A 25,832-nucleotide genomic window follows, 5' to 3' on the forward strand; every position below is an offset into this window, starting at 1 on the left:
CCAAGTGGAATTAGAATGCTCAAGTCAAGGAGGCTGAGGTGGGCAGGGCATGTAACATGAATGGGGGAGAAGAGGAATGCATGTGGGATACTGGTGGGAAAGCGAGAAGGAAAGAGACCACTAGGAAGAACGAGATGTAGGTGGGTGGACAGTATTAAAATGGATCTTATAGAGAGAGGACGGGATGGTATGGATTTCATTGATCTGGCTCAGGGTATGGACCAATGGATGGCTCTTGTAAATACGGTGATGAACCTTCGTGTTTCATAAAATAGTGTGCAACTGGCGCCTTCTCAAGAAGGGCTTAGCTCCAAGAGCGAGTGGGTGAGTGAGTGAATAGTAACAGAAGGCCTAGTAATAATAGTACGAGTAATAAGACTGTCAAGTTTGAGAGGTTTGCGTGACTAATAATAACTTCGTTATGGATTGGATGATGGCATTTATTAGCACTTTCTTCACAATTACAATCAGTTATAACAGCTCGCTATTGATGACGGCCTCAGACTCGCTCCATTGCTTACTGGACTACGAGTGCCTTATCTTCCACTCTGTGACTGACTTGGGTCTGATTTAGGAGCCGGTCACTTCTTCAGCTTCGGTTTTCCGCTGGTTAACACACCACAGCTGAACACTCAACCTCTGAATTGTCTTATGAATCAATGAATCCCGGATGACGGCTCGTTTACGAATGAACTGTGAACTGACTCTTTTATAACTTCCAGCGAACCGAAAATAAGCCACCATGTCCCACAGTTCCTCTGTTATTCTGTGTTTATCTATTGCTTCGAAATGTGCTTACCGAACCGTTGCCCAGTAATGGATTTTTCTGCCTCTGTTCGTTACTGGGAGGACGTGTGTTTTGCGAGCCGTTGGCTAGCAATGGATTTCCGCTCTGGCTACACTATTCCGGCTTTCAGGCGTCATGTTACAATACTTAATATAATAAGGAAGGCACTAGCATAGTACTTAATTTAATATAAGATCTATTCAAATGATAAGGGCTAGTTAAATTCGCAGTCAACTTTGGTATGTTCTTGCTTTTGTTTGTTCTTCTTTGTTTATGTTCTTCATGTTCATGAGAGCAGTCCTTATTTTGGGGTCCAGTAATTTAATAGTTTATTTCCGCAATCTTGGTCATTTTCATCCATTTTCTGTTAAACAGTTTATCAGAAGCGTGTTCAAAAAGCTCTCTCATTTTAAATAGAAAGAACAGCCATGCACTTAACCAACCAATGTAAAGTTATCCCTGTGATTAATTAATTAAGCATTATGCCATGACGTGTGTGGGAGTGAAAGTCTAGCTCCATCTTTCTTGACCTCGGCACTAGAAAGAGTTTAGTGGTAATTTCACGACCCGTCCGCTTTAAAATTCTCTTAGTGGGGGGTTGAGTCCAACTGGGTCCACTGGGCGCGGCGGCCACTGATTGTAGCCTGCCCCGGGTAATTACGATGATGGAGAATTTGCTGGAATGAAGATTGGCAAGGGAAACCGAAGTACTCGGAGAAACCACTCCTCATCACCACTTTGTCCACCACAAATCCCACTTGACGAGACCCGGGATCGAACCCGGCCCGGGTTGAAGTCAGCGATTAACCGCTTGAGCTATGGCGCGGCCAGGACCCGTCCGCTTTAGTCCCGGCAATGGGGCCCCCGGTACCCATTGGATAGGGGGCTGTATGGGCTCTAGTGCCCGTCTGACCCTGACGAGATTCGAACCCCAGCCGTCCAGCCCGTAGCCCATCGCTATAACGAGTTCGACTCCATGAACTCCTAAGCCTATGCATATTCACCACTATCATGCACGATACGCACCTAATACAAAAAAGAGCATTTAAGACGCTAAATGAACGTATGTTATCACAAAGTTGTCAAGTAGTCTTCTTACGCTGTGGTCTACAGATGACAGGATGAGACAATGAGCCCTCTGTAGCCCGAGTGCAAATGAGTAGAGACAGATTAAACCACGAAGCTCTTTTTCTTGTTATTCTTTCCATTCCTCGTGTCAGTTGACACCCAATTCTCGCGATTTTGTTATCAGCACCTTCTGTCTTCTTCCTCCATGGTGTACAGCCCAACCTTTCATTCGGGCTTCCACTTTCAGAGAAGTGCCGCCAACTGCTGACAGGGCGAACTCTACCCTTCCTTCGAACCTGGAACAGAAGACGCTACATGAGTTACTTTCAGTGCCAAAGCGGAAGGTCCACAAAGACTGAATTTTTGAAACTAGTCGTTTGATTGTGGTCAGAATGCCTTTGGTTCGGCTTGCCAGTTTGTCATCATGAAACGCGGTACCGTAGTTGGTTGAGGCACTATGCCACAAGCCTGAAGGTCGCGGGCTCCATTTCCGATGAGGTCATTGGATTTTTCAATTGATCTAAGCCTTCCAGCCGCGCTATGGCCCTGAGGTCGACTCAGCCTGTAACAGAAGTGAGTACCAGGAATCTTCCAGGGAGTAAAGGGCAGCCGGCACATAAGGCTGAGAACCTCACCGCCATCTGTGAGCTGACTGTAGAAGCCTCGAAGTCTCGCAACCCTATGGGCCTCCACGGGCTGTTACAGGGATAGCTTTACCTTTTTACATTTTACCGCATGAAACGACTCTTTGAATGTATTAAGGAGATGCATTATGTGGGCTACAGATCCACACTGAATCTTGCTGAAACTGATTTTCGACTACACTGATCTGTCAGTATGCGACTGCCTCAGAGCTCTCGTCCGCTCTCTGTCCAGTATGCACCGTTTGACCTAAGTAGTGATGAAATCCTGTACAGTCAACCCAAGGAAGTTAAGTTTCGAGCCCAATTGGTCTCTAAGTGTTTCTGACAATATTCACAACAGGCCTCCAATGTCTTGCATTACGCCGAACTAGAACGTCTAAGTTACATATTTTGCTTCCGAATTTATTCTCGAAGAAGTTAACAGCGGATTAAATGCTAATTGTATAGGCCGCTCCGTAGCTCAAGCGGTTAGTCGCTGGCTTCCCACCGCGCAGTCCCGGGTTCAAACCGGGGTCTGGTCAAGTGGGATTTGTGGTGGAAAAAGTGGCGCTGGGGTAGGTTTTCTCCGAGTACTTAGGTTTCCCCTGCCAATCTTCATTCCACAAATTCTCCATCATCATAATCACCCAGGGCAGATACAATAAGCCAGTCAGTGGCCGCCGTGCCGAGTGGACAAAACTGGACTCCACCCCACACTATGCGAAATTTAAGTGCTAATTATCAGTTCAGAATGTAAAGCGTGAAATCTAAAAAAGTATAATTTCACTTGTTTCGTGTGTGTATGAAACTCGGTATCTCACCTTTAGAAAAAAAAAACATAGATTGAGGTCTTTTGAGAACAGACTTCTGGCTATAATATTTCAGCCTATGACAGAGGAAGTAACAGAAGGACGGAGAAAATTGCGTAATGAAGAAGTTAATAATTTGTATAAAATTCCTTTTCACATGCCCATTAAGCTATTGGTGTGATGGAATGAAGACAGAGGAAAGGCGCATTTAGAGAAATTAATAGGAGTACAGAATTTTACTCTGAGAACCTAAAAGAAGACGACAATTTGTTAGACCTAGATATATGGAAGGATAATATCAAACTGGGTAGTGCAGAAACAGTGTCTGAAGAATTGGACTGAATTCAGGGGCTGGGAATAGGGTCCAGTGGCAGGCTCTTGCGAACATGGTAATGGTTTTTCGGGTTCCATAAATGCGGAGAATTTCTTGAATGGACGAGGGACTAATAGCTCCTATTCATGCTTAGATCTTGTTGAATGATTTTTACTGCGGTCCTGTTTATGTAATGCCCTGAAAGCACCTAGAAGTTCCTCCAATTGAATGCTAGACAAAGAGTGGTAGTCCAGTGATTGCGTTGATACCTTCAAGCCCATGGAGAGGCTGTAGTGTCAGCATTTACTCCGGCCTGATCATGTATCAAGAAGCGTAACGACTTAAGATGTCTCTCATAAAGAAATGGGAAAATAAGCGTGGGATGTCGATGTATGAAGAGACAACCACTTATTAAACTGCACAGAAATACATGCATTTATTGTAGTTGCACAGATATGAAGACGAATTTCTGCTTGAGGAACTGAAGGTCACTGGTTGCTGACAAGCTGTGTGAAGAAGACCTCTCTCTCTCTCTTTGTGGTTGACTGGTTGAAAAAGATGTAGGCAGGCTGATCTGATCTGAATCGAGTCTTGAGTCTTATGTTACGACAGACGGTCAGTCGGCCAGTGTGTCTCGGAACAAAGAACTCATTTGAGGCTTACGGCCAGATTTTTATTACTGCCAGACAGTTGTGGCTTTTTTATATGGGGCGCCCTCTCCGAAGAGAGAACGGGTCTGTCGTTTACAATTGCTGTTGGCCCTCGCCAGCTCAGTCATTCTCGGGCCTGAGTCCCGTGGGATTCGCGACCATATTTTTCTGTATCAGATTCGAGACTTCTCCTTTTGTTGCCTCCTACGACTCACAGGGCTATGGTGGAGGTATTCGACCCTGCCTCCACAAGGGATTGACTTGATCTGGTCCCGGTTGGGCTCTTCCTCGAGTGGTTTTCACACCGACAGTGTAGTGGACATCTGGGTGTACCGTTTGGATACTGAGTTCTGCTGAACTGCTTCCCTGGAGACGCTATTTCCAGTCATTACATAGCAGTGATAATTGTGTTGTAGGCTTTACCTAGCGATGGATTGTTTATTCAAGGAACGCGTCTCCTAGGAAACTGTTTACTGGGCCGTTGCTTATCAGTGGATGGTTTATATACTGTGTTCGCTAGCACTTGGGCGGTTCCCATATAAGTTTGCGAAGACTGACACAATGGAAGGAACCTGCTTTGTAAGAGTATATTCCTTTTCTCGTGAAGCTTGGATAATAGAGCGTACGTGCGGAATTCTTTCTCTTGCGCAGCTGTCCAAAACTACTTTTTTTTTTTACTTTAGTGGGGTGAGACTGAGTCCACTTGATACTGCGGCTACTTCTGGCCTATTGTACCTGCCTCAGATGATAGATGATTGTGGAGCAATTGGTGGACTTAAGATCGGCAGGGGAAACCGAAGTACTCGGACAAAACCTACCCCAGGACCACTTTGCCCACCACAAATCCCCTATGTCCAGACCAGGGCACGAACCCGGGCCGCCGCAGTGGGAAGCCAGCGACTAACCGCTTGTGCTATGGTGCGGCCCAAAAAAAGAACTCTCCACACAGTACCTATTGTTCGCAGTTGTTAGCAAACTGATCCCGTCCCTCGAGAAGCAGTAAGTTTGCGGGAATGGACAGTCGAACTCAGAGGCCTCCATAATGTAACAGGACGGTACAATCGGTGTTGAAGACGCTACCCCCGGCCTGGAAGACTAACGAGTAGAAATGACTTGTTGAGGACAGCCGAATGTGTTTGGAACTGGTTATAACAAGTGACCTTGGCGATCGTCGCGTGTCCTGGCGCTCTGGCTAGAGCCCCAGGCTCACTGCGTCTCATTCAGTTATCGTGAGGTTTTTGGGTTAGGCCTACCAGTGTGTGTGTGGTTATGATTGTTATATTGGCTAACTACAAGAAACATCGTTGCCTCTTTGAACGTACGAGGTACCCTAAAACAGAGAAATTGAGCCTTGCGCTACCTAACGCTACTGTTTCAACTGCAGAGCAGACAGACGTACAGCGTCAGCTGATCTGATATTGTTAGTAGACAAGAATCCGGGAGAAGGTGGTCCTTTTTCCAGGTATTATCTGCTATATCTATCATTCTCCCGGGGCACGCGGCAGCGTAGATGGTTGAGGCACTATGCTACAAGCCGGAAGATCGCGGGGTCGACTCAGCCTCTAACAGAAATGAGTACCAGGAATCTTCATGGGGGGGGGGGGGTAAGGTCGGCCGGCACGTAAAGCTGACAGCCTTGCCGCCATCTGTGAGCCGACTGTCTAGATAATGTGGGAACCTCGACGTCTCGGGAGCCGGATAGCGTAATTGGTATAGCGACCGAGGGGTCAAAGTTCGAGTCCCGGTAGAGTCAAACATTTTCTCTTCTCCAAATCGTCCAGACCGGCTCTGAGGCTCGCCCATCCTCCTGTCCAATGGGTACCGGGGGCTCTTTCCCCGGGGGGTTAAGCGGCAGGGGCGTGTAGCTGACCACTCACCTCCAACTAATACCGAGGTCAAGAAAATCCACTCCCCATACGCCTTCATGGCGTAGTGCTTAGTTAGTTAAGCGCAGGGACAACTTTACCTTTTGCTTACCTTTTACCTTGACGACTCACAACCCTATGGGCCTCCACGGCCTGTTACAGGGATAGTTTTACATTTTTCTTATCTACCATTCTCCTGGAGTAACTGAGAAGGCCACCAAACACCTCAGCGAGAGATGAACTGGGTGTGAAATGACAAAATTACAAAGTGGTATAGGGGAAGTTTTTTTACTTAATATGTAATTTTACTCAGTATTATTAGAGGGGTGCAAGGGACCCAGAGGTGAAGCGTCACGCGGTTTGGTCTCCTCAAAGCTGAAGATGAGTGCACTGCTTCTTTATCTACAAGGAAACGGAATCATATATCACCCGCCAGTCTGGTCTGTAGGGCCGTTGTTGAAGGCCCTCCGGAATGAAAACGTGGCATTCCAGTCTCCTCACTTTACTGGCTGATCATTCGACCAATGCTGAAACCTGTAAGGGTTAATAATTCGAAAGGAGCTACACAGATGAGCAGCAATCAAGTTTAGATAAGAAGGCTTAATGGAGAGGGGATACGTGGAAGACCAAAGCGTGTATAGTGTGATGCGGTCTGAACTCTGCACGCTCGTGTGATAGCGTTGATGAACGACCTGGTTCCCAGAACTAATTGTCTTAGTCAGCCTGGGAAGATGATTTTAAATAGAGATGGCCCTTGGGCCCCTATACTCATTGCGATGCTTCTACTGCTGCAAGTGACGCTAAATTGCGTACAAAGTACAAGCAAGCCCTTAGAGGCCCTATATATCGTAATATACATGTTCATCATCACACAGTTAGTGAAATGCAGATCATAATCTTTCGGCTTTTGACACCGTATAGATTTATAGGCGGACACTGATGTTTCGGAGGTACTTGCTACCTCTGTTTTCAGGTTTAAGTGTGTAGGGTGAGAAAACGTTTGGGATTATAGGCCTATAGGCAAGGAAAGTGGTCGTTGAGACCCAGGTGAGTGGGTGAGGAAACGCAGCCTAATCCAGGCAAATAGGAACAGTGCTACTGTTTTCAGGGTCACTGGATGGAAATGGGATTGCGAGAAAGGACGTCCCTTAGCGAGATCGTAACAGGTGTTGCTTTTGCCGGTGTCCGCCCATGAGACTGCATCAGTCTCGCAGCTCAGACGAAAGACAAGCTGAGCAATCTCAGCCGTGGAAACTTCGAAACGTACACAGGTTCCTAAGTAATGAAGTGGGCCCTCGTAACTGCTCGATGTTCGTTAAGCTCCCAACGGAAGTTTTGCTGCTGGACTCACCTCAGCATCGCGCTTCATACCTACGTAAAAGGTAAAGTTTTCCCAGTACTTAACTGATTAAGCACTACGCCATGAGGGCGTATGGGAGAATGGATGTATAAATCCACACTTTCTTGACCTCAGCACTAGTTGGAGGTGAGTGGTCAGCTTCACGTCCCGGCCGCTTTTCCCGCTGAAGAGAGCCTCCGGTACCCACTGGATAGGAGGTTGGGTGGACCTCAGAGTCGGACTGGACTACGTGGAGAAGAGAAAATTCTTGATCCTACCGGGACTCGAACTCCGACCCCTCGGTCTCCCAGCCCGTAGCCAGTCGCTATATCGACTAGGCTACCCCGGCTCATTCGTTCCTACCTTGAACATGTGGATTTCTCTTTAGCGGAAGTAGACCCAGCCACAGTCCCGCTACATTTCAAATTCTAATTTTCCTTATCCCAGGGCGCCATTTAGAAGACTGGAATCCGATTTTAGCTTCGCTTTCCAGTGAAAGCTTAGAGGCACCGCTGCCGTTCTTTACGTCCGGAAAAACGTAGAACGCTGTATACGAATTTCGTTGCACCTGAAGAGTTGATCATCTTGGATGTAATCCGCTGAAAATCAACCGACGTTTCGGAAGAACATGTCGCCTCCATCTTCAGGGTTGAAGGATAAGCAAAGCAAGAAACCAGCGTGAAAGTGACGCCAAAGGTGAAGGTGACATGTTCTTCCGAAACGTCGGTTGACTTTCAACGGACTACGCGGCGTTATATCCCAGAAGATGGAATTCTTCATTGCAGCTCATTTCTTCTGACCACGGACAAGGTCTGCTCCCTGCAGCCACTCATGACGGGCAACACATTTCCCTGTAAATTATAAGATTTGAGGCTTGAATTGGAAGTTGTGCGGCAGAGAGTGTGCGTAGCACTACACAGCCTGGTGTTATCGATCCTCCAGATGGAAGGGAGCTGTCATTTTCACGGTCCAATCGCCTCTACCTCCGGATAAGAGCCTCAGGTCCGGAGTGAAAGACTAGGACGTTATGAGAGGCCGTGCGTAGCTCAGACGGTTAGTCGGCGGCATCCCACCGCGGCGGCCCAGGTTCGAACGCAGGTCATGTGGGATTTGTGGTGGACAAAGTGGCACTGGGGCAGTTTTTCTGCGAGCGCGTCTGTTTCTCCTTCAAATTCTCAGTCCACTAACTGCTCCACATTCATCATCTATCATCCGGGGCTAGTGCAATAGGCCAATTAGTGGCCGACGTACCAAGTGAACTCAGCCCAACTTAAAAAAAAAGAAGTTCTGAACGCTATAGTGAGGACAAATATTCCGAATGGTTTTGCAGGCTGTGTTCCAAATATTCTGCTGTTTCAACTTTCTTCCAAATCAAACCCCCAGCCAGGTGTGACGTCGCTGCTCCTGTTGGTAGCATCCCGCCCGTCATGGATTGTCCGGCACATGAGGCGTGACTCAGAGAAGATGTAAACGTTCTTCGCTCCTGGCTTGCTTCCCTCACGCGTACGAAGAGGAAATGCACTAGGCCAGGGGTGGGCAAACTACGGCACGTGAGGACCCGCGGAGCTACTGCGAAAATTTGTCTGTAATGTAAATTTTTAATTTAGACACTACACCAATATTTTTTTTAAATTAATATTAAAATGCTTGCCGACGATTGCGAACAGCACCGTCTGTCGCAATACTATGGCAAGCAATGGTATCAATTATGCATATTTCACCTTAATAAAACAGGTAAAGCTATCCCTGTAACAGGCCGTTGAGGCCCATAAGGATGTGAGACGTCGAGGCTGCCAAATTTTCTAGACTCCGCTCACAGATGGCGGCGAGGTCAGCTTCACGCGCCGGCTACCTTTTAACCCCAGGAAGATTCCTGATACTCATTTCTGTTAGAGGCTAAGTCGGCCGTAGCTTCATAGTGCGGCTGGAAGATTTAAGTCAATTAAAAAATCCAGTGACCTCATTGGGAATTGAACCCGCGACCTTCCGGTTTGTAGCATAGTGACTCATGCGACTACGCCACCGCGTGCCCCCTCTTTTCAACTTAATATAAGAAGAAAATTGTTCTAGAACGTTCTCAGTTGGCCTTCTTTGGCCCAGCAAAACGCTTGCAACACACCCCCCTCCCCGCACTGTCTGAAATTAAGCTGCAGCTAGACGTAGTGAGTGGCAGGTTACCTTCAATATCCTAACAACCTCTGTACAGTAGAGCCTTGTCTTGAGAAGCTAATAATATCTCTTCTAGTCAGGAACTTCCATATGGAGCCCGAAGGTTCATTATCATGTACAAATGATTTTGCTTCTGGTCTCTGTTGAGGCCCAGTTGAATCTAGTCCACATCTTCACGTCCTATTTATTTAATACCCATTTTAACATTATTCTTCCTCTATATCTGAGTCTTCCAGGTGTTTTCCCCTTCCTTTTGGATTTCCCTACTAAAACTTTGGAAGCATTTCTCACGGGTTCCATGCTTGGTACATTGTGATAAGGCCTAAATTATATTCATGTTAGATTAACCGCGTATTAGGCCTATGTACTGTAGCTCTAACGTGGTGAGTATCAGATTGAAGACTGTTACGTCAAACCCGCTCAGATGTTATGCTCTTCTGTGAAGTAAGCCCACATAGTGGGCCTTGCCATAGCTCAGGGTACATTCCAAGTTGCCATCGCAATATCATTGTTCCTTGTCCTTTGCGTAGTCCGTTTCCCATATGTTCCATTTATATGAGGCTGGTTGTTAGGTTTCTGAACAAAATTCTCTTTACAGGATGAGGTTGTTAGCCTCATGCCCAACCCCCAACCTGGAGGACCACGGTATCTCTCTTAGTCTGGACTCTACATTTTGACTTTTCCGGCATCGGTGACCCTACCAGTAGTTAAACTACCGCCGGCATAGCTCTCCAGGTCATAGAGTCACGCAAGCCCCACCACCATGTTCAAATTGTAACCATGTTGCAGAAACGTATTGCCTCCATGGAGTCCTACCGTCTGTGCCAAAAAGATTACGGAACTGAAGAAGAGGCCAGGGCCAAACAGAGGGCTGTAGGGCCATTGATCAATGCATGTATGAAGTCTGATCTCTTGGGACTACAGAGTTGCAGGCCCAATGATGCGTTTTTCTTCTTGAAAGACGGTACAGATGTGACGTTAGCGGACCTTCCTGCCAACTTCTATTGCTTAGATCCGGAACGTGCCATGTCATGACGTGGATAGGTCAGACCAGAAACACAGAGGAGCCGGTGCAGCTCAGGCGGTATAGCGACCAGAGTACGGGCTGGACGACCGAGAAGTCGAGGTATGATTCCCGGTAGGGGTACGAGATTTTTCTCCTCTCCATGACGTCCAGACCGCCTCTGGATTCCAAGCAGCCTCCTGTTTTATAGGCTCCCATGTGCTATTTGCGCGGGAGTAAAGCGGCCGGGGCGTGAAGCTGACCAATCACCTCCCTCTAGTGTCGAGGTTAATAATGGTGGACTATATCTGCATTCGCCGGTCACGGTAGCCGAGCGGTCTAAGGCATGTACTGTCTTCGCTCGCTTGGAAACCGGGATCGTGGGTTCGAATCCCACCCAGGGCATGGATGTTTTTTTGTGTGTGTGCGTTTTTCTGTGTTTGTGTACAGGTAGAGGCCTTGCGACGAGCTGATCACCCACCCAAGGAGTCCTACCGAATGTGTGAGATCTAGAAAAACCGAAGTGAACGGAGTTCATGGAGGTAGGCCTAGGCCCACTGGGGCTGTAGCGCCAAGGAAAAAAAAATCTGCATTCCCCCCCATACGTCTTCACTGAGTTGTGCTTAATTAAATACACCCAGTGATAACGTTACTTTTACCTTAAACTTGAAGCACAGTTGCACGCAGTTGCTATCGTAGCATGCGAACAGAACGGAGGCATTACTGTCCCATGGTTAGTGTTAAATGAACCGACTGCAGTCTTCGGTGCACTAACCATCTGTTTTCTCTCCCAGGTATACCCTGATTTATTTTATTAAACGATACGTGTCATGTGTTGTTTAATTAAGTTAGAAGCTAATTCTGAATGTGGAAGATTGAGGCACAAGCTTCAGATTTTGTTGAGGCAAGAGGGACATCTAGATTTTAAACTGTTTAATTATGTAGACGAGACATAGTGGGTATGTTTTTCCTCCTCTTTCTTCTTCTTATTCTTCTATTCCTGTTGCTCCCAAGTCTTGAAACACTACGTTTCACTTCAGTACATAAACGCAAACAGACCTCTATGCCTCGAGTGGGAACCCACGATCCCAGGGTTGAGCGAGCGAACACAGTTCATGCATTAGACCGTGCGGCCACTGTGAGCGGCATAGTGGGCCTGTACGATTGCATAATTCTGCAATGTCGCAAGAGCACAGCTCTGATTTCTAGCATTGCTCTTCGTGACAAACTCGAGCGAAGTATTGCGACATATGAACCTTGCAGGAGTCTGTCTCATGGTGACATCCATGACTCATCCGTCATTTGAATCCTCGTTGCGCTAATTTTGCCAGGAACAATGGACACGGATCCAAATATAGTTCATTAGGCCGGTCCTGTCTCCATAGTAAACTCTGCACGAAGGGATTTCAGTTGAAACTGATAAGAGTTCTGAGTGAAATGTAAATGTAAGGGCTCCAACTGATACGTAGGTATAACGTGTCCAGCCGGTTACATTTGTGCCGATATTGGGTAAAATATTGTGACATGAAGCCTGAAATCCGGAGTAGTCAATTGCTAGGCAACGGCTAGGTAAACACATTTCCGTGGAAGCGAACGTGCGCAACGATAGAAGAGTGGTGTGTTCTGTGGTCAGTGCCGCGTTCGTTGCTACGCAACGGTGCACTAAACACATCTCTACAGCAGTGAATCTACACGCAACAATAGAGGAAGCGGTTTTTTTTTCTGTGGAGGCCGCGAGGATCTCGGGCAGCTAGAGAGAACTGAGAGTGTCTCCAGAGTTGGTAGTTGGCAGAATAATTGAGAAGAAATGGCAAGGAAGGAATTAGGCCGTGCAAGGAAGACTTTATAGTGTGCTGCAGTAACAGTGAGACTTACGAATCCGTTGCCAGGATACGACTAGTGAAGATACCTGCCTGTAATTACGTGTAGTGTGTCCGATCATCCAATCCAAACTCCGTCTCTAAGTCACGCATCCCCCTGCAAGTGGCAATATGAAATTAAATGTTCCTCTGCCACAAAATTTGGGTAGGCTGTCCTCCAGACCCCATTCTGGGAATCGAGAGTTAAATTGGTTTTTCTGCTTAGACTTATTCCTAGGTTTTCCTATGACTCCTATTGCTCTGCCTGAGCTCTCTGTCATTTTATTTACCCTATCTCAATTTTAGCAGGTTTTTATATCGACAAGCAATTCGAATGTACCTTCATGTTCTAAAACGTCTCTTGCTATTATTTCCAGTAGCTGAGATATCATAAAATTACATCCGGTAGAAGCTAAAGTTTTCCCTGTGCTTAATTAAAAAGACATATGGGTGTGTGGCCCCTCGTTGGTGTCTCCACCTTATCGTGGTGAGGGGTTTGAGTATGCCAAGGACCCTGAGAGCTATACCAGCGGTAGCATAGCTACTGGCAGGGCCTCCCTTGCTGGACAGGTCAAAGGGTAGGCATCAGACGAAGAGAGACACCAAAAACCAAAAACTGATGCCGGAAGCAGCGTCATCAGCAGCGACTTGAAGCACAGAACAAATGATGCTCGAGATGGTTCAAGTTCGTATAGCAACAGGCGTGACCAGAGTGGTTTGAACGGCTGTTGTACTGCGATGTGGAAAGCAAATGGAAAAACTACCACATTATCACTTTTCCTGGATAGTCTCTTTCCAAAAACAGAAGATCACATTAAGTGGAGGAACTGTTTTGGAAGAGACTGTGGACCTGTCATCTGACAGTTACTGATCAAGCAATGGGTGTGTGGAGGTATAACTGTACCATTCTTAACCTCGGCACTGCATAGCGGTGAGCGGTCAGCTTCACGCTCCAGCTGCTCTACTCCGGAGAAAGACTCCCCAATACCCACTGGATAGGAGGCTGGGTGGGCCCCAGAGCCAGTTTGGACGTTGTGAAATAGAGAAGAGTCTCTTGCCCCTGCCGCTAATTGGATCCCGTCCGTCCAGACCGTATGCCGTCACTATACCAACTGAGCTATCACGGTTTGAAAAAATATTATTGCTAAAAGATGTATCATGTACTGAGATGATACACGTGAAAACAGACAAAGCTATCCCTGTGCTTCATTAAGTAGCACTCCATCAAGAAACAGACTCAGGAGGAGTAAAGTTACAGCTTCACGCGTTTTTAACCTCAGCACTAAATATAATCAGCTCCGTTACATAGCCGCGTTACTCTCTGAGTCGGGTTCGGACCCAGAGCGGACTGGACTACGTAGCGAAGAAAAGTAGGTGCAAAGGCCTTGCACATTTTCTCATACAAGACTGACCTTGATTATTTTACGTTGGAATATAAATCGACTCTTGTTCAGTATACGCAAACGTGGACAGAGTACGAACAAACGGTGAATCAACAGTGTGATTTGGAAGTGCTGACAAGGTTAAGGGAATATGTTCGGAGAAAAAGACCAGAACTCCGGCCTGACAAGTGGATTCTCCACCATGGCAATGCGCCTGCGCGTGATACGTTAAGCGTTCGCGAGTTCCTGACTAAGAAATCCATTACAAAACTGGACCATCCACCTTATTCACCTGACTTAGCCCTCTGCGATTTTTGACTCTTTCCAAAATTAAGAAATTCCCTGAAGGAACAAAGATTTGCTGCCATTCCTGACATCCAACGCAACGTGGTGTTACTGCGAGGTATTCCGGAAAACGATTTTCAAGACTGTTTCCGGCAGTGGCATCATCGTCTCACGAAGTGCATAGCTTCACAAGGAGAGCATTTCGAAGGCGATAGCAGGCGCTGGTGCACAAGTAAGCAAATTTTGCTTTCACAGTGACATTGCGGGAATTAAATTGTCGCACCTTGTACATTACTCCTGTATCCACATTTCCAAGAGGAAGATACATTCCAGACGTGTTTAATGGAGTTCCTCTGAAAGGAGTCACGGTGTGTCATCTCTCTGGATGGGCGCAAAAGGGAAATATTGTACCCCGTTTGACTCGATCAGTTTCTGAAGTCGGTAAAACTGACTTGAGTACATGCTCTATAGGTCTATGTAGTTCAAGATACAGCCAGGACACAGGAAAGGAGCGTGTCTGTGACTTCTTCACGAGAACGTGACTTATAACTTAACTGTTACATTTGTTCTTTGAATTTCTGTTCCGTTCCTAGATGTGACAACTAATTATGTGTGTTTGTGTTTTGTTTGTATGACATGTGTTTAGATGTGGTTCTAATCACTGTCTGCTGCGACCTTGTTTCTGTAATATTCTTGTTCCTGAGTTCTCCTGAGTTGAAGGGAAGTGAAGTACTTATGGAGCTGAGCCCTTCTTGAGGAGAAGCCAAATCTGTAGCTACTCAAGAATTTCCCAGCATTTTATGGAACTCGGAGGTTTATTACCGTGTTCACATGAGCCCTCCACTGGTCCCTATCCTCAGCCAGATCAATCTAATCAATACCATCCCATCCTATCTCTCTAAGATCCATTTTAATATTGTTCACCCACCTACACCATGGTCTTGCCAGTCGTCTCTTTCCTTCTGGCTTTCCCACCAATATCCTACATGCATTCATCTTCTCTCCCATTCGTGCTACATGCCCTGCCCACCTCATCCTCTTGACGAAGACAGGTGAATACAATTAATGAAAAGAAAATGCTTGTAATCTCATTTCGACCCCCATTCCCTTCCATGGCGGCGTTTACAGGAGTTCAGAAGTTCCATAGACGAGGCCTATTATAGACATTTATACTGAGTAGGATTAACCGGTTTCACGTCCTGTCGCTTTTTTTTTCCCTTGGCACTACAGCCCCAGTGGGCCTAGGCCTACCTCCATGAACTTCTCCGTTCACTTCGCTTTTTACTAGATCTTAGACATTCGGTAGGATTTCTTGGGCGGGTGATCAGCTCGTCGCAAGGCCTCTACCTGTACACAAACACAGAAAAACGCACACAAATATCCATGCCCTGAGTGGGATTCGAACCCACGATCCGGGCTTCCAAGCGAGCGAAGACAGTGCATGCCTTAGACCGCTCGGCTACCGTGACCGGCTCGTCCTGACGCTTTACCCCATAAGAAATAATTTTCTGGATTAGGGGCTGAGTTCCAAGAGCCGCTATAAACTTCATGGCCGCGAGAGAAATCCCTGTCCCAACTGGGAATCGAATTCCGGCCGTCCAGCTTGTAGTCATCACATTCCTGAATGCACTACTGAGACTCATCCATTGTGCTACAGACGTAAATTATACGGCCAATAGGCCTAGCTGCATGACAATGATAACAGGGTCTAATAATGATAGGTCTAGTCCAGGGGTCTCCAAACTTTTCGAACCGCGGGTCACATTAGATAATTCAGCAGTTTCAACGGGCCGGATAAAATGAGAAATTAATAACTCTAGGTATATGAGTTTTATTGAAAGGACAGAATTTCATAAACTAAATACAAAGTACATGAGAATAAATTATCGTATATTAATGACAACAGACAGTAGCAGCAAATGCTCATATTTTAATCACAAATTATAATAAAACAATTAATGTGAATGATGGAACTCTTTTTGCATTCTTAAAATCTGATTAAATTGAGGTTCAAATTTTGAAGCTCTAATCACAAGTAGCGACTTCAAATGTTCATCGGATAAATTTGCCCTGTATTTCGACTTGAAGTACTTCATCTGGGAAAAAAGTTTGTTCACCCAGATATGTCGTCCCAAAAATGGAGATAAATTTACAAGAAAATTTATTTTAATTTGGAAATTGCTCAGAGTTCAGAAATGTATAAAATGCTATCAAATTTCCTTCCTTGTATTTGTCTTTGATAATTTTCCTGAAGTTCAATAATTTCCATTTGAATTTGACTTGGGACATCTGCAGCATCACAGTCAAACGGATTTTGAAACAATCTAATTTCCTAAGCACTGGAATCCAAATCAGCAAATCGCTTCCGAAATTGTTCTTTCAACTCTGAAATGACTAAATTTGCAAACGAGGAAGGGAATTCTGCTTCACCCTTTTTATGCAACTCTGCACAGTATAGCATATGAACAAAGTTACAATTTTTCACTTGGCTTTCCAGAAGTATCAACTTTGCTCTGAATGCCTTGATAAGTGCAAATAAACCACAGACTAAATTATTTTCACCCTGCAACATTAAATTCAAATGGTTCATATGGTTCACCAGATCAGCAAAACTGCTAATTTCCAAAGCCGCTTGGTATCTGATAAAAGTGGTTCGTGATGGTTTTTCTCGGTAAGAAATATTTCAATTTCATTCCTGAGCTGAAAGAAGCGCGAAATAACCTTTCCACAGCTAAGCCATCGAACTGCAGTATCATATGTCAGGTCAATAAGCTCGGAATCACATTTACCAGTACTCATTGGAAAATTCGTTCAATTGGCGCATTTCTGTAGAATTCTTTCGCGGGCCGGATAAAATCACATCGTGGACCGTAGTTTGGAAACCCTTGGTATAGACCCTACTACTACCCGGCATTCGGTATAGCGACCGGCTATATGCTGGAAGACTGAAGGGGTCGGGGTCTGAGTCCCGGTAGGGTCAAGAATTTTCTCTTCGCCACGTCGTCCATATTGGCTCTGGGGTCCACCCAACCTCCTATCCAATGGGTACCGGGGGCTATTTCTCGGGGGTTAAGCGTCCGGGGCGTGAAGCTGACCACTCACCCGTAACTAGTGCAGAGCTCAAGAGTACGTGGATTTATACATCTACTCCACCATACGTCTTCATGGCATAGTGCTTAATTAGTTAAGCACAGGGGGAACTTTATACTTTACTTCTCCTTCGGTGTCACTAGAGCCCTCAACAGGCTACAAGCCGCCTTCCTTACTACATAACAAGAATTTTACTAGACCCCAGTACTGTTGTTTTGTTTTTATTTTTTTTGGGGGGGGGCAAAGCGCAGTTAACAGCACTTGCTTTCCCTGTAGACTTACTGGTGTCACCCATGTCCATCTGCAGCCCAGATGAAGTGAAGGTAAATGAAGACGTATGGAGGAGTGGAGGTATAGTTTCACAGTTCTTAACCTCGGCTCTAGGTGGACGTTAGTGGTCAGCTTCATGCCCCAGCCGCCTTATTCCTTGGGAAATAACCCTCGATACCGGTTGTATAGGAGGCTGAAGGGCTTCAGAGTCGGTCTCAAGAAGAAAAGGAAATTTCTTGCTTCTGCCAGGAATCGAACACTCATTCCGTTATCTTGCAGCCCACACCCTACTCGCTATACCGACTGAGCTCTAGTCCAACTCCATCCCAGACAACTAGACAGCGAGTAGGAGCTGCGTGGCACTTCACTGCTGAGTGCGGGACTACGGCTGTCCTACTACGCAGGCTGCACGCGCAGCCATACGGCTTTTGTTACGTTGGCACAACTGGAATCACTATCGCATTGCATTCGTGTAACTCGCAGCAAATAATTAAACAATTAGAGTGGCGGTTAGTGGAGGGAACAATAGGTGCACAAAGTGATTCAGAATATTCTTTGTAGGCAGCCGCTTTGAAGAGCGAGTAGATACGTATTAAAATATACATAAGTAGGAGTGTTTTCAGGCAACATGCTTTGACGGTGTGAATTGCATTCAATTGGCTCGGAGTAGGCTCCATTGTTACGCTTAATGCATTCGAGTTTTGGATTGTAGTCCTAGATAGTGACTACAGGTTGCAACCAAATTCGTCCCCCCTCCGCCCCAGTTAGCTGCAAATGTAGAAGGACAATGGTCAAATGTCATTCTTCTGCCAAAGTTTTCTTTTCTGAGGACAGATATTCCACGAGAGAAAGACTGAAATGTAGGCCTGTGTCTACGTTGTTATGAGTGTGAAACTCGGTCTCCGACGTTAAGAGACGAACTTAGACTGAAGATATTTGAGAACAGGGTGCTGAGGAGAATATTTGGACCGAAGAGGGATTAATAGGAGGTTGGAGCAAATTGCTTCATAAGTTGTACTCTTCACCAAGTATAATTAGAGTGATGAAGTCAAGGAGGATGAGACTGGCAGGACGTGTAGCATGCATGAGGAGAAGAATTGATACAGAGTTTGGACGGGAAATCCAGAAGGAAAAATCATCATTAGGAAGACCTGGTCGTAGGTGGAAGGATAATATTAAAATGTATCTTAGAGAAATAGGATGGTGTGGTGTGGACTGGATTAGTCTGGCTGAGGATAGGAACCTGTCGCTGGCTCTTGTGAACACGGTAATGAACCTTCGGATTACATTTGGGAAATTCTTGAGTGGCTGAGTGAATGGTGGGTTCTCAAGATGGCTTCGGCTACATGAAGTCAGTTACGAGAATGTTGTTCTAATAACCTTAGCAATAAATGGAGTTTCTTTGTGATTTCACACACTCTACCCGTTCGAATCAGGAACCCATGCATCAGGCAACATAGAACCTAGCTGCATATTTCCCTGATACATTTCACAAGCTGCTTCGTGATTTTCAGTTACGGTGTTCTATAGAGGCCGTGCCATAGCTCAGACGGTTAGTGGCTGGCTTCCCACCACGGCAGCTCGGGTTCGAGCACAGGTCTGGGCATGTGGGATTTGTGATGGACAAAGGCGCTGGGTCAGGTTTTCTGCGAGTACTTTGATTTCCCCTGCCAATCTTCATTCTACCAATTGTTCCACAGTCACCATCATCTATCTTCTAGGGCTGGTACAATAGGCCAGTAGTGGCCGCAATACCAAGTGGACTCACCCCCTTGAGAACAAAATAATAATAATAATAATAATAATAATAATAATAAGGTGTTCGATCCCAGAGACCGGTTGCATTTGCCGAGGGCTGAGCCTACACAAGCTGTTGCAGGGCAGTCACAGACATGGCACCCAGTACTTAACTTGGATACTTGGCAATGTGTGGAAAACGACCCCTGCTATTTCACGAAGGCGAGTGGGGGCGTGAAAGTAGCCTTCATTCTGTTTGGCTGATTCACCCCTAATGGGAAGAGCCACGACATCCAGTGAATAGGAAGCAGGGTGGGTCCCAGAGGGTCATTTTGGACGCCATAATTAAATGAAAGTTCCCTACTCTTGCCCAGAATTGAACTTCCAGCCCACAGCGACTTTAATATCCCATCTCAAGGGTACTACAGGAACGACATGGGTAAAGGTAAAGCTGTCCCTGTGCTTAACTAATTAAGCACTATACCTTGAAGACGTATTGGGGAGTGAATGTATACAGCCACGTATTCTTGACCTCGTCAAGCTTCGGCTGTTTTATCCCGTTGGAAAGAGCCTCCGGTATCCATTGAATACGAAGTTTTGTAGACCCCAGAGCCGGTCTGGACGACGTAGAGAGGAAAAAAGATCTTGACGTTGCCGGGACTCGAACTTCGACCCCTTGGCCTTCCAGCCCATAGCCAGTCGCTATAACAAATGAGCTATCCCAGCACATATAGTGTGGGTATACCTAGGGTAATGTGAGGCCACGCCATATCTCAAGCAGTTAGTCGCTGGCTTCCCACCGCGGCGGCCCGGGTTCGATCCCGGTTCTGGTCAAGTGGGATTTGTGGTGGACAAAGTGGCACTGGGGCGGGTTTTCTTCGAGTACTTCGGTTTCCTCTGCCAATCTCAATTCCCCCAAATTCTCCATCATCATAATCACCCGGGGCAGGCTACAATAGGCCAGTCAGTGGCCGCCGTGCCGAGTGGACCCAGCTGGACTCCACCCCCCACTAAGCGAATTAAAAAAAAAACGGTAATGTGATGTCACCGTTTTCCATTTGGAAGACTACATTCAGCGTGATGATGATTGATGATTAATTGGGTAATGAGGGTGCTCGGGACGCTAGCCGAAGGCTGAAAACTTCCTTCCCGAGACCCGTGCTTTGTTGCTTATGTGCACGGTTATAGGTGTATTCCCGTGCATCCAGCAACAAAACATCATGTTGTAAGGGGCATTTCAGCTGTAGTCCCTCTGCTAAACAGGCCTACAATTTGTTAAATGTAGCCTAATTAGACCTAATTATGACCGCCCTACCCGTTTATTTGTTCCATTATTTACTTGAATTAAAATACCCCGACCAATGTATGCTGTTTCTTCACTAGCATTATTTCAAAATGTTGAGATGCGTTGGATGTGCAGCACGAATTTGAGATATGTGAAATATTTATGGGAAAATTTGAACAGAATACGCCATTTCGAAGACCTAGGTATTGAAGGGGTAATATTAAAGTGGATCTTGAAGAAGTAGTGTCTGAGGATGCAGACTTAATTTAGCTGGCTCTGATAGATTCCAGTGGAGAGCTCTTCCTAGTATGGCAAAGGACATTTGGTTTCCATAAAAGACTGGAATATCTTGACTGCCTGAGCGACTAGTAGCATCTCAATGGAATTAGTTTGTCTAGGAATATAAGAGCTAATCTGAAGAATTGGCCTTTTTTAATTTAATTAAAGTAATATGGTCGAAGTAGACAAGTATACCAACCACAGCAATGGTACAACAGGACCAGTATACTAATTACGTCAGAAATGTACTGGTTTGTTTTAGGAACAGGAGTAAACCCTCCCCGCCCCAACCCAAATTGTGGCCTTGAAGATGCGAGCTGGATTGGTTCCCATCCAAGTTATCCAATTACAGTCTGTTGGTGCGCAGAATGGGGATAAATGACACACAAACAGAGTTCTTTTTGTGTTGGTTCCGCTTCCCGCCCGGGTTGTTGAGAACAAGGGCTCTACGCATGTGCACAAGTTCCTCAATAATATTGAACCAATCGTGAGCAACGTTACATGAAGGTTTCTCCCATTGGCTGCTCTTTCCTTCGGCTGCAACTAAGAGACAAATACCGTTAGGCTGTTATGAAAATTCCCTACTTCTGTGGATATTTTATTTTCCAGAATTTTATGGAGATTCACACCGTTTCTGCAGTTAATCCAATACTAGAATAGTGTGAAATTGAAACGCTGGACCAGTATAAATCGAAGATGGGAAATTGGAAAACTTATAATTCCAGTACGTGTAGGGGAGCTTCCCTTTAGTCTGCTAAGTTAATCCTTCGCCCCCCCCCTCCTACTCGGTCACATCGCTCATAGGGATAACATGTATCATAGCAACGGTTGCGTACACTCCGCCCACAGATCACTTTTGGACTTGCTCTGTGTTGCTCTGCTGCCATTGGGCGTGCCTTTAGCCAATAGGGAGAGTGAAAGGGGGAGGGAAGCGAGACATTTCTGTGAAGCTAACCATGTCGGCCCCTTTCCTCGCACAAAGATAGATAGTTTTAAGCAGTGAAAATACTCCGGCATTTTGAGAACTCCTAAGGATTTCCTTCTTTGGTTTAAAATAGTTTTAAAACGTGTAGTGACTGTAGTAATTGTGAAAGTTATGTAAGTGATCCTGAATTGAAGACTGAATCATGATGAACCAATGTTGTGTGTTCTGTGTGGCTGAAACTGTTTAGTTTGTAAGTTTGACTGTAGAGGATTTGGCTAAGGATTGTCATATCGGTAAGTACAATTTGTGTGTTCCTTCAAGATGGTGTTCTTGTTTCGTTCCACTAATCATGCCTTCCAGGTCAACGTGCATGTTGGTCCGGACGGGTTCATTCCGCTGTTGAGTGGTAGTGTAGGGGTGTAGGCAGAATTGTATATGGTGGACTGTTGATGGAACATTTCTGGACTAAATTACAAAGGGACAGTTACATGCTCTTTTTTTTTTTTTTAATTTCACCAATCATTATGCGCCCTTTAGACTGTAATAACAAGTGTGTTGAAATTTGTCGCTTCGCAGCTTAATGTTTACATTTTTATGAACATATTATATGCAATACATTATGTAACCCAAAATTTATATTTTAATATTTTTAGTGAATGTTGAAGGATGGAAATGAAATTGTATTTAGCTTATCCCTATCCAGTGTACAGCCAAAGCTTACGCAATGACAATAAATCCAAGCCAGTGTATTCATACGTTGGAGGTTATTAATTTTACCCTGCACACAAGGAGGGAGTTTGCGAATAAATTTGAAATTTCTGGTTTTATGCACACTGAATTATTCCTAGTTTTACAATTCTGACGGTCTTGCCCAGCCTGCCAGTTTAAAGGGCAGGAAGCAGGCTTACGTTGCAGTTAAGATGGCGGAGCAAACGAGTGTTGCGTTCCATTTACGCCAGACTCCACCGTGTATAGGGGTACACCGAGAACGTGTAAAATATAAATTTCCTCATATTTATCATTGTATTTCATGGAATTATATTCGGCTCCTTTGTATGGTTACGAGTGAAACTATACAGTAGACACAGGACATGTCAGTAGAAGTATCATTTATTAAAACTTGACGTGGTAAATGCATCTCGGCCGGATTGAGACTGATGATACGGTGTTGGATGATTTGACGTCATGATAAATTTGTATTCTTGTACTGTAATAATTAAACTTGACTCGGCGTATGTTTTTGATTTTGTAAATGTTATTTTTATGTCTGACTAATTTTTTATGCCTCACCCGTTTCTCACACTTGAAACTAGGAAACAATAGACCCTAACCAATAACAGTGAGTTTCACAATAACACTGAGAGAAGAATGAGTTAAGGGAATATTTGTTGCTACTATGCTCAGTCTCGTCCATTCCTCCAGAAAACAATTAATTCTGTCAGTTTTATACACCACGTCCTATTGCGAAGAAGTAACATATATTGCTGAGTTCTGAAAGTCTCTTAGTATGAGAGAAGAGCAAAGCACCCAGGAAAATATTTGGACCCGTGAGACTGGAAGTTGTTACATAACAAGAAAGTTCGTAATTAATAGCATATGTTTCATATAATGGGACCCCACTGGAAAGTGACAACTTGGAAGACCAAAAAGGGGATGTGAGGGTAATTTTACAATGGATCTTACGGAACTAGGTTGAGCGAGGCAGACTTACCATACTGAGAGTGATCTTCGGCGTTGAATCTTAGACTTTATGGAAGTGGTAGCAGCAGTAGCTAACTACCCGCTGGCCTGTGTTACTGGAAACGCTTTTCCTCGAACGCAGACAGCATCGAAATATTTTCTGGAGCCTGGAAACACGAAACACAAACATACGCACTGGTGTTAACAAATATATCGGATCTCTGTGCGACTTTTACGAACATTAGATTGAAATTGGATGTACACGGTTTCTCAGACAGTTGTCTCTTGGCATTCGTGGTGGCCTCATAACACAGTGTTCACGGCGAATATAGAACAGTTGCCTTTAAACCTGAAGTGCAGATTCGGCAGGCCGAAGCGGAGTTACACGGGCCTATTGCCGGCAGTGGGCGTCGCCATCTGCCGAGAAACTGAGTGCCGAACCGTCGGTAGTATGATGTTTCTGTGCGCTACACTGCGCACTGATACACTGCACTGCTATTCTGGCGTACGTTTGCTGTGTCTGCTTTCTGAAAACTTTTCAATTTTAATCAGTTCAGCACTGGATTAAAAATGAATGATTGAGAATTATACGTGCTTGTTCTGCCTCCTGGAAGGAAGGAAGGAAGGAAGTGCAGATAAGAACCAGGAGAGTCAAGTCCTTTTAGGCCTATTTGTTTTCAAATATCGTCCAGTTCTTCATACTGTGATTTCCCTTATTTTAGCCTCGATTCTTGGTTAAACAACGCTTTCAGTTGTTCAGATTACAGGCTACGCTACTCTGGTAAGGAGGTTAGTCGAGAAGTAAATGCAGAGAAAACTGGAAGTATATGTTGCTGTCTCGTCACCAGACTGCAGGGCAAAATCATGACATAAGGATAGCAAATAGATCTTTGGAAATATCTGAACTGTGGTTCAGATATTTGGGAACGGCTATAACAAATCAAAACCTGATTCAGGAGGAAATTAAGAGGAGGTTAAACTCGGGTAATGCTTACTGCCATTCAGCTAAGAAACTTTTGTCTTCTAGTCTGTTGTCTAAAAACATACAGATGAGAATATACAAAACCACAATTTTGCCTGTGGCTCTGTATGGGTGCGAAACTTGGTCTTTGACATTAAGGAAGCAACACAGACTGAGGGTGCTGAGGAGAATATTTTAACCAAAGAGTGATGTAATGGGAGGTTGAAGGAAATTGCATAAAAGAGGGAATTCATAACTTGCACTCTTTTCAAAGTATAATCAGAATGATCAAGTCAAGGAGGATGGAATGGGCAGGGTATGTAGCATGTATGGGGGAGAAGGTGAAGTTATCTCTGTGATTAACTAATTAAGCACTATACCTTGAAGGCGTATGGGAGAATGGATGTATAGACCCTCAGTTTCTTGATCTCGGCACTCGTTATAGGTGAATGGTCAGCTTCACGCCCCGGCCACTTTACGGAAGAGAAGAATGCATATAGGATTTTGGTTGGAAAGTAAGAAGGAAAGAGACCACTAGGAAAACCGAGACATAGGTGTGAGGATAATATTAAATTTGATCTTACAGTAATAGGATGGGGCAGTATTGACTGGATTGATCTGACTAAGGATAGAAGCCAGTGGGATGGTTCTTGTGAACGCGGCAGTGAACATTCGGATTCAGTAAAACGTTGGGAAATTCTTGAGGAGCTGAGCGACAGGCGGCTTCTCAAGAAGGGCGCAGCTCCATGGAGTTATGAATGATGTTTTTTTTAATTGCTAGTGGGGTGCGACTAAGTCCCTTCAACTGCGGCCACTTCTGGCCAATTGTACCAACCCCAGATGATAGGTGAGGGTGACTGTGGAATGAAGATTGGCAGGGGAAACCGAAATACTCGGAGAAAACCTGCCCCAGCGCCACTTTGTCTACCACAAATCCCACTTGACCAGACCCGGGATCGAACCCGGGCCGCCGCGGTGGGAAGCCAGCGACTAACCGCTTCAGCTATGGCACGGCCTGTGATGGGTTTAGTGAATAATGAATTGAAAGGATGTGGAAGGAAGCGATGAGGTTCGATTTGAGATACGTTCGCGGTATTTCCTCCAGGCACTGAGAAATTCTGTGAACAACTTAGTCACGATAGCAGCCACCACGTGGTGGTTTGAAACGGGAACAACTCTTAACACAGTATTAACAATCCATTTCACTGTCTCGTAGTGTCGGTACAAACCAGCAAATTACGCATACTGAGCAGCAAGAAGTCACGGCTACCAAAACCAATACCATTAAGCACACACATAAGCCTATAGTATTATGGCGGACGAACTTGAGCGTGCTTGAGGCTAGTTTCAGAGCAGGAGCTGGTCTGGAGGGGGGAGGCAGTGTTGCAACATTTTGTGTTCGTTGTAAAGCCAGCTGTGTCCGCAACACGACGCTGTTACTCCAATCTCGTCC

The 25,832-nt window shown here is 45.4% G+C and overlaps 1 long non-coding RNA gene across 1 annotated transcript; it reads right to left on the minus strand.

Annotated features, from left to right (window-relative positions):
* Positions 1-1,545: 1,545 nt before the first annotated feature.
* Positions 1,546-24,803, minus strand: LOC111867730. The gene is made up of 3 exons (XR_002843386.2): positions 24,760-24,803; positions 23,450-23,585; positions 1,546-2,151 (listed from the first exon to the last, which is right to left on the minus strand). It is a non-coding gene; the product is annotated as an uncharacterized LOC111867730 (long non-coding RNA).
* Positions 24,804-25,832: the final 1,029 nt, after the last annotated feature.

This window comes from Cryptotermes secundus, unplaced genomic scaffold (assembly GCF_002891405.2).
Source record: "Cryptotermes secundus unplaced genomic scaffold, Csec_1.0 scaffold80, whole genome shotgun sequence".
Lineage (NCBI taxonomy): Eukaryota > Metazoa > Arthropoda > Insecta > Blattodea > Kalotermitidae > Cryptotermes > Cryptotermes secundus.